Here is a 9,529-nt window from a genome sequence, read left to right as displayed (position 1 = left end):
TCATTAGAAACCATTTCAATTTGTCCTTCAAAGGCAACCCTGTACCTTTATATTAAACTGAATGGCAGTACTTTTACAAGACTACATCTGCATTTGTTGTTCTAGGGTGATTTTTCCCAAGGGGGCAGTGTGTCATTTTAATATCATTTGGACTTTTAAATTTTATTACTTTTCTCATTAAGTATACTTTTGAGTGTTTGTTTTGTTCCATTGCTTTGGGTTTCTTCTCAAGGGAGCCTGTTATTTATATGTTGAATATCTCATCTATTTTCTGTCGTTTATCACTTGTTTTACCCTTTGTCATCCCTCTTTTCAATGCCTTCAGTTCTACATTGAGGTGTAATTTGCCTAGAACAAAATGCACAAAACCTAGAAGTACAGATCAGTGAATTTAACATATGGATGCATTGTATCATCACCATCCAGATCAAGGTATAGAACATTCCCCACCATTCCCCAAAGTTCTGTTGCGTTACTTGCCAGTCCATCCCCTTCTGCCAAAGACAAACATGTTTTGATCTCCTCATCAGAGATAATTTTGTTTACTCTTGCACTTCATATGAATGGCATGATGCAGTATGTTCTCTTTTTCCTGGGTTCTTTCACACGATATCTGGTTTTGAGGTTCAATCTTAATTGGCCACGTCGATAATTTGGCTTTATTTTTATGCTAAGAAATATTCTGTTTTATGATTATAGCACAATTGGACTATCCATTTTTCAGGTAATAAACAGATTTGTTTTTGGCTACTCTGCACAAAGTAAGTATGAATAATGGTGCACAAATTATTTTGTCCACATATCCACGTGTTTCTCCTAGGTACATACACCTAAGAAGAGAATTGCTTGGTCAATGAATGGAAACTGACACAGAGGTTGCAAAATAGTTGCATCATTTTACATTTCTCCCCCCAATATAGAGCTGTTCCAGTTTCTGTATGTTCCCACATACTTTATATATTCAGTCTTTTAAATTTTAGCCATTCTGATGTCTATAGTGGCTTCCCATTTCGGTTTCCAAAAGCTGATTGGTCATTTGGCTATCTTCTACTGAGAAATGCTGCTTCAAATCTCCTGCTCAAAAATACACTACATTGTTTGTAATTTTCTTTGTGATATATAAAAGTTCTTTATATATTTTACAGAAGTCTCTTGTCAGATATATGTATTGCAAGGAATAACTGAGGGTCTATGGGTTGCCTTTTCACTTTTTAAATGGAAATTATGGTAAGTTAAAGATTTAATAATTTATGAAATCCAGTTTATTCAATTTTTTAATCTGTGGTGAGTGCCTTGGCATTTTGTATAAGAAATTTTTGTCTATGCCTTAGTCAAGAAAACATTCCATCATTCTTTAAAAAGCATTGCAATTTTAAAAAGAACATCTCCAATTAACTTTAGTATGTGGAGAGAAGTGATTTTTTTTTTTTTTTCTGTTATCCTGTCCCATGTGTTGGCTGGAATTCTTTTTTTTTTTTTTTGGGGGGGGGTACACCAAGTTCAATCATCTGTTTTTATAAAGAAGTGATTTTTAATATTAAATTATTTCTAAATGAATAGTCATTTGTTTTATCATATTTTGCAGAAAAGCTTTTCATTACTCTGCTATGCATATTGGTGACTTTATTTAAAAAATCAAATAATTGCATACGGATGTGGGTAAATTTTTTACTCTCTACTCTTTCACATTGATATAATTGTGTTGTGTTTACATACACCAATAGTATAGTGTCTTAATTACTATAGTTTTCACCTGAATTTTGAAATCCAGTAGAGTAAGTCTTCCAACTTAATTTTTCTTCAGTGTGTCTTGGCCAATCTACATACTTTGACTTCATATACATTTCATAATTAGCCTGCAAATTCCCCCACAAAATGCCTGCTGCAATATTATTCGGAATAGCATTGATTTGACATTCTAAAAATATTGACTCATCTAATTTATGTATATGATATATGTTTCTATTTATTTAGGTCTTTAATTTCTCTCAGCAATGGTTTTCAGGAGTCTTCAGTATATGTGTTCTTAAGCATTTAATGATTATGGATGTGAATCTCTATTATGTTTCACTGAATTTTATTTTCTAAACACTGCTAGTATGAAGAAAGAATTGCAGTAGATTTTTATATGGATCCTCTTGAGATATGATACAGGTAGAAGAGACTGCACCACTTTAAAGTATACAATAAGGGACTTCATAGGTGGTGCAGTGGTGACAAATCTGCCTGCCATTGCAGGGGACACGGGTTCGATCCCTGTCCCAATAACATCCCACATACTGTGGAACAACTAAGCCTGTACAACACAACTGTTGAGCCTGTGTCCCACAATTACTGAAGCCTGCGCACCTAGAGCTGTGCTCCACAGCAAGAGAAGCCACCACAATGAGGAGCCTGCACACCACAATGAAGAGTATCCCCCACACACCAAAACTACAGAAAGCCTGTGTGCAGCAACGAAGACCCAACACAACCAATAAGTAAGTAAGTAAGTAAATAAATAAATAAGTAAATAAATAAATTTTTGCCAAAAAAAAAAGTTAGGAATAGCTCTGTGACTTACTTTGGCCAAAGCAATATGCGTGGAAGTGACATGCTTCACTTCTGGGTAGATGCTGAAAAAAATAAAGTATACAATTCAACGCATTTTGATAGATGTATATACTATTAAAACCACAGCTACAATCAAGATCCAGGGTATTTCCCTTCTGTCACAACTTTCCTGTGCCCCTTTGCAGTCCAGCACTCCCTCAACTCTCAGCCACAGGCAACCACTGCCAGAATAGATGAATCTGCCTTTTTAACAACTTTATATAAGTGGATCCATATACATACTCTTTTCTGTCTGCTTTCCTTCATGCAGCATAATGATTAAAGTATATCCATCTTACTATATGCATCAACAGTTCGTGCTTTTTATTGCTAAGTAGTATTCCATTTGTATGAATATATCAGCTCTGTTTATACATGCATCTTTTCTTTTTATTGGTTATTTTTTATACACCTTTATTGGAGTATAATTGCTTTACAATGTTGTGCTAATTTCTGCTATACAACTAAGTGACTCAGCTATATGTATACATATATTCCCATATCTCCTCCCTCTTCAGCCTCCCTCCCACCCTCCCTATCCCATCCCTCTCGATTGTCACAGAGGACCGAGCTTATCTCCCTGTGTATGCAGTAGCTTCCCACCAGCTATCTATTTTACCTTTGGTAGTGTATATATGTCAATGCTAATCTCTCACTACACCTCATTTTTCCCTTTTCCTTCTGTGTTCTCTAGTCCGTTCTCTACACCTGCGTCTTTATTCCCACTCTGCCATGCTATTCGCCAGTATTATTTTTCTAGATTCCATATATATACGTTAGCATACGGTATTTGTTTCTCTCTTTGTGACTTACTTCACTCTGTATGACAGTCTCTAGGTCCATCCACCTCACTACAAATAACTCAATTTCATTCCGTTTTATGGCTGAGTAATATTCCATTGTATATATGTGCCACATCTTCTTTATCCATTCATATGTCGATAGACATCACACATGTCCTGGCTATTGTAAACAGTGCTAATGTTTCCACGTACTGGCTATTGTAAACAGTACTGCAGTGAACACTGTGGTACATGTATCTTTTTGAATTATGGTTTTCTCAGGGTATATGCCCAGTAATGGGATTGCTGGGTCATATGGTAGTTCTATTTTTAGTTTTTTAAGGAATCTCCATACTGCTTTCCACAGTAGCTGTATCTATTTACATTCCCACCAACAGTTTACTTTCCCTTTTCTCCACACCCTCTCCAGCATGTGTTGTTCCTAGGGTTTTTGATGATGCCTATTCTGACCAGTGTGAGGTGATACAGCAGGTTTGATTTGCATTTCTCTAATGATAAGTGATGGGCATCTTTTCATGTGCCTCTTGGCTATCTGTAGGTCTTCTTTGGAGAAATGTCTATTTAGGTCTTCTGCCCATTTTTGGATTGGGTTGTTTGTTTTTCTGATATTGAGCTGCATGAGCTGCTTGTATATTTTGGAGGTTAATCCTTTGTTAGTTGCTTCATTTGCAAATTTTTTCTCCCATTCTGAGGGTTGTCTTTTCATCTTCTTAACTTTCAAGTTTCATTAGGTCCCATTTGTTTATTTTTGTTTTTATTTCCATTCCTCTTAGGAGGTGGGTCAAAAAGGATCTTGCTGTCATTTATGTCATAGAGTGTTCTGCCTATGTTTTCCTCTAAGAGTTTTATACTGTCTGGCCTCATATTTAGGTCTTTAGTCTATTTCAAATTTATTTCTGTGTTTGGTGTTCTCATTTCATTCTTTTACATGTAGCTGTCCAGTTTTCCCAGCACCACTTATTGAAGAGGCTCTCTTTTCTCCATTGCATATTCTTGCCTCCTTTGTCAAAGATAAGGTGCCCGTATGTGCGTGCGTTTACCTCTGGGCTTTCTATCCTGGTCCATTGATCTATATTTCTGTTTTTGTGCCAGTACCATACTGTCTTGACTACTGTAGCTTTGTAGACTCATCAAGAAGGTGAGTCAAAAATTATCCGCGTTCTGGCTGTAGAATTTAGTTTAACTTTTAGAAAAGACAAATACATCATTTTCCAACATAATCTCCTTGCTTTTCAATACACTTTGTCCGTGTGTTAAAAAACTTTCATATTCCCTCATTAAAAAATGTTTTAGGCTGAGCTGCGAGCCACGAATGCACCATTGTCTTCACTTCTTCATCAGAAGTGAATCTTCGTCCTCATAGGGATGTTTTCAGGGGACCAAACAGGTGAAAGTTCAATGGAGCAAGATCAGAACTATAGGGAGGCCACTTTAACACCTCAAAACGAAGTAATCCATGATAGACTTAGGTTTCAAAAAGTGTCTGTGAGATGGGTACCCAAAACAACTCATGGAACAGCATAAACAGAAGTGCTTGGATATCTGCAAAGAAAATTTGGAGCCATACTCTAAGGAAGGTGAAAGTTTCTTCAAGAGAATCATTACTGGTGATGAGCTGTGGATTCATCACTACGAGCTTCAGAGTAAATGGAAGAGGATGGAATGGAAACATCCTCAACCACTGACCAAGAAAAAGTTCAAAACTCAACCATCATCAGGAAAATTGATGCTTACAATTTCCTGCGATTCCCAAGGGCCAATATTGGAACATTGCCAGGAAAAATGTTCAACAATCAACAGTGCTCGTTACAGTGAGATGTTTATTGAAGAGCTGAAGCCTAAACTTCAGATTAAATGCAGAGGACTGCTATCCAAGGGCATGGTAATCTTGCATGACAATGCACATCTGCACATTTCTGCCCACACTGTCGAGACTCTGCAAAAACTTCATCTTTCATCAGGTCTTTTGACCAATTCTTTTTTTTTTAATTTATTTATTTATTTTAATATTTTTAATTTTTTAGAACATTTATTGAAGTACAATAGACACACAATAAACTGCATATATTTAAAGTGTACAATTTGATAATTATTTTCTTATTAGTAATGTATATATGGCAATCTCAATCTTCCAATTCATCCCACCCCAACCCCCGACCAATTTTTTTATTGCACTGTCTTAGCGTACAAAACATGTGTAAGAACAGTACAATGAAAACCCAGAACATTACTTTGACAAATTAAAGAACTGAATAAACGGAGAATAAATAAATGGGAAACTTGTAGATTAGATGACTCAATGTTTTAAGTGTCAATTCTCACCAAATTAATCAACAGATCTCTATAAACCCAATCAAACTTCCAGAAGATATTTTGGTAGACATTTATAAGCTAATTCTAAAAGATATATAGAAATTTGAATGTTCTTGATTCATCAAAGCAGTTTTACAAGAGAAGAGTTAGATGGATGACTTACATTGCCTGTTTCCAGAATTACTATACAAATCTTTTCCCCAATGTAAAGTTGATCTCTTTGTCTTCTTTTTCAGTTTTAAGAGTTTCTGTATAGTCTGGGTATAAGTCCTCTATCAGATATGCAATTTATAAATATTTTTTACTAACTGTGGCTTGACTTGCCATTACTTACCAGTGCCTTTTAAATATATATTGATTTAGCTGCACTGGATCTTAGCTGGGGCATACGGGATCTTTACTGTGGCATACAGGATCTTTTGTTGTGGCGCACAGGTTCTTTGTTGTGGCATGTGGGCTTCTCTCTCTAGTTGTGGTGTGTGGGCTCAGTAGTTACGGCACGTGGGCTCTGTAGTTGTGGCACACTGGCTCTCTAGTTGTGGCTTGCATGCTCAGTAGTTGCAGCTCGTGGGCTTCGTTGTCCCATGGTATGTGGGATCTTAGTTCCCAGACCAGGGATTGAACTTGTGTCCCATGCATTGGAAGGCAGATTCTTTACCACTGGGCCACCAGAGAAGCCCCCTAGTGCCTTTTAAAGACCAAAAGTTTTCAATGGTTATGAAGTCTTTTTTATCAATGTATTGTTCTATTGATTATATCTTTGGTATTGAGCTAAGAAATCTCTGTCTAAGCTGAAGTCACAACTACATTCCTCGATATTTTCTTCTACAAGTTTTACAGTTTTCAGGTTTATATTTAGATCTATGATCTATCTTGAGTTACTTATTGTACATGGTGTGAGATATGGATTCTGCTCATTTAGTTAACTACTTTTCATATGAATATAGATATCCACTAGCTGAAAAGGTTGAAAGAGATCATCACCATTTGAAAGATTTCTTCACCATTTGTTGAAAAGAGTGTCTTTTCTGGATTACCTTTTTTCATTGGTCAAAAAAGGTCAGGTTATTTATAAATATGGGTTTATTTGGGGACTCTTTATTCTCTTCCATTAATCTGTTGACTGACCACTACAGAATACCATAGTGATTTGATTACTACAACTTGAAAATAGTTCTTGAAACCAGGTAGAGTTAGCCATCCAACTTTTTTCCTCATTTTATAGAAAGTGTTTTGACTCTGCTATGTCTTGTGCATTTACAAATTCATTTTAAAATCAGCTGATCAGTTACCATCAAAGGTGCTCACTGTGTTTATTAGTTGGATTGCACTGAATCAAACTGGGGAAAATTGACACCTCAAAAATAGTGAGTCTTCTAACTCATGAGCAAAGAATTTATTTCCATTCTTTTCACAGTCCAAACAGTTGTTTCTGAATGTTCTGCCTATTTGACTGGACCCAAAACTCAGTATAAACATAGATTTAAACACATGAAAAGATGCTCCACATCACTAATCATCAGAGAAATGCAAGTCAAAGCCACAATGAGGTATCACCTCACACCAGTCAGAATGGCCATCATCACAAAGTCTGGAAACAACAAATGTTGGAGAGGGTGTGGAGAAAAAGGAACTCTCCTGCACTGTTGGTGGGACTGTAAATTGGTACAGCCACTATGGAAAACAATTTGGAGGTTCCTTAAAAAACAACAAATAGAACTACCATATGATCCAGTCATCCCACTACTGGGCATATACCCAAAGAAAACCATAATCCCAAAAGAAACTTGTACCATAATGTTTATTGCAGCACTATTTACAATAGCCAGGACATGGAAGCAACCTAAATGCCCATCAACAAATGAATGGATACAGAAGATGTGGCATATATATACAATGAAATATTACTCAGCTATAAAAAGGGATGAGATGGAGCTATATGTAATGAGGTGGATAGAACTACAATCTGTCATACAGAGTGAAGTAAGTCAGAAAGAGAAGGACAAATATTGTATGCTAACTCACATATACGGAATCTTAAAATGGTACTGTTGGACTCAGTGACCAGAACAAGGATGCAGATACAGAGAATGGACTGGAGAACTCGAGGTATGGGAGGGGGGTGAAGGGGAAACTGAGACGAAGCGAGAGAGTAACACAGACATATATATACTACCAACTGTAAAATAGTCAGTGGGAAGTTGTATAACAAAGGGAGTCCAACTCGAGGATGGAAGATGCCTTTGAGGACTGGGGCGGGGAGGGTGGGGGGGGCTTGGGGGGGGCGTCAAGGAAGGGAGGGAAGATGGGGATATGTGTATAAAAACGGATGATTGAACCTGGTGTACCCCCCCAAAAAATAAATAAATAAATAAATAAATAAATAAATTAAAAAAAAAAACAAAAAAAAAAACATAGATTTACTCTCAGTGGTTTATGATCAACCAATTTAAGAGTTATGTACATTACATACCATTGTATACAGTGAGCTGGCTGACCCCGTCCTTTTTACCTGTTTCCTGTGGGGGGTCTGACAGGTGGTATAATGTCACTCACTACTTCCATTGACATTCCAGGATGACATTGTGGCAATCTGTACAAACAATTGCTATACATTGTTGTTTATCAAAATCATCATAAGCCGTGTGTAAAGCTGCATATTAGTGAGCATGATTACCGTTAATATTTTGGTAGTCAACTCTTCAGTTAGGTCAAAGACTATAATTTGAAAATGAGAAATAACTTTATTATTTTTAGCTTGTGAAAAAAATATGCCATTTCCATTTCAGGTATGAGTGCTGATGTGCAGGTTCCTGAACTCCTCTCAAAGGTCCTTGGTGGTCCAAGACAATACAGATTAATTATGTACAGGATGATTGCAGATAATGGGCTGAACAGTTAGTGTCCATGGGATACAAAATTTTGCTAAACATGTTTTTGTTACATGGAAGGTTCTTCTGAGCGAACTCATTTGCAGCTCCAAAAGCTCAAGACATTTTTCGCCACCACCTGTGGCTATTGTCATAAAACCTGCTCTGCCTCTTGCTAGGTCACCGACCATGGGATCTGTTTCATTCCATGGCCCTAGAGGAAGAGTCATTTTCAAGCTTATCTAATTTAAGTGCATTAAGGGCCCCTTGTTTCCATAAGACCAGTGGAAGTGAAAGGCTCTCTTTGTCATTTGGTAGGAAGGGTTATCATTTGGGTTATTTGAGGAATGTGCTGCCTTCACAAGTCATTAGATGCCTCTAAAGGCAATAAATTTTCTCTCACTGCATGACACTAAACCCCACCCATGCACTGCATTCCCTGAAACCTCACTTTCTGAGTGGGATCTTGATCTTTTAAAGATCATTGCCCAACCACACATTATTCATTCTTTTCAAGTCCAACCCTTTGCTTTTTCTCTTGAATTTGCTACCAACTAAACAGAATCTGGGAAAGGAAACACAGTGAGGGAGCCCATGCCAAGAATTTGTGACAGTCAAATATGACAGTTGGTACCCAGGACACTTTCTGGAGGAGACTCTCTAGGTGCTTTGTGACCTGACTCTTCAGGAGGGAGAAAGCCAGGTGCTGTCATTGCTCCTGTTCACATCTTCCCTTTGATCGGGATGAGGCTATTGCTGTCTGCTATTGATGTTCTCACCTACAGACACCCAGGCTGAGCTGGGCACCATCACCTTTCAACTTCTTTCAGTAAAGATTTATGTATCCTCCTTTTGTATCCTCCAGTGGAATGACCATAGTGATTTACTCACAAGGGCTCAGTAATGTCTTCATGGAGCTCAACTAACTGAGAATCCACGTTATCTAGACGA

The sequence above is a fragment of the Hippopotamus amphibius genome, chromosome 1, assembly GCF_030028045.1.
Source record: "Hippopotamus amphibius kiboko isolate mHipAmp2 chromosome 1, mHipAmp2.hap2, whole genome shotgun sequence".
Taxonomy (NCBI): Eukaryota; Metazoa; Chordata; class Mammalia; order Artiodactyla; family Hippopotamidae; genus Hippopotamus; species Hippopotamus amphibius.
The sequence above is the reverse complement of the archived record's forward strand: the minus strand, read 5'-3'. Positions refer to the sequence as shown.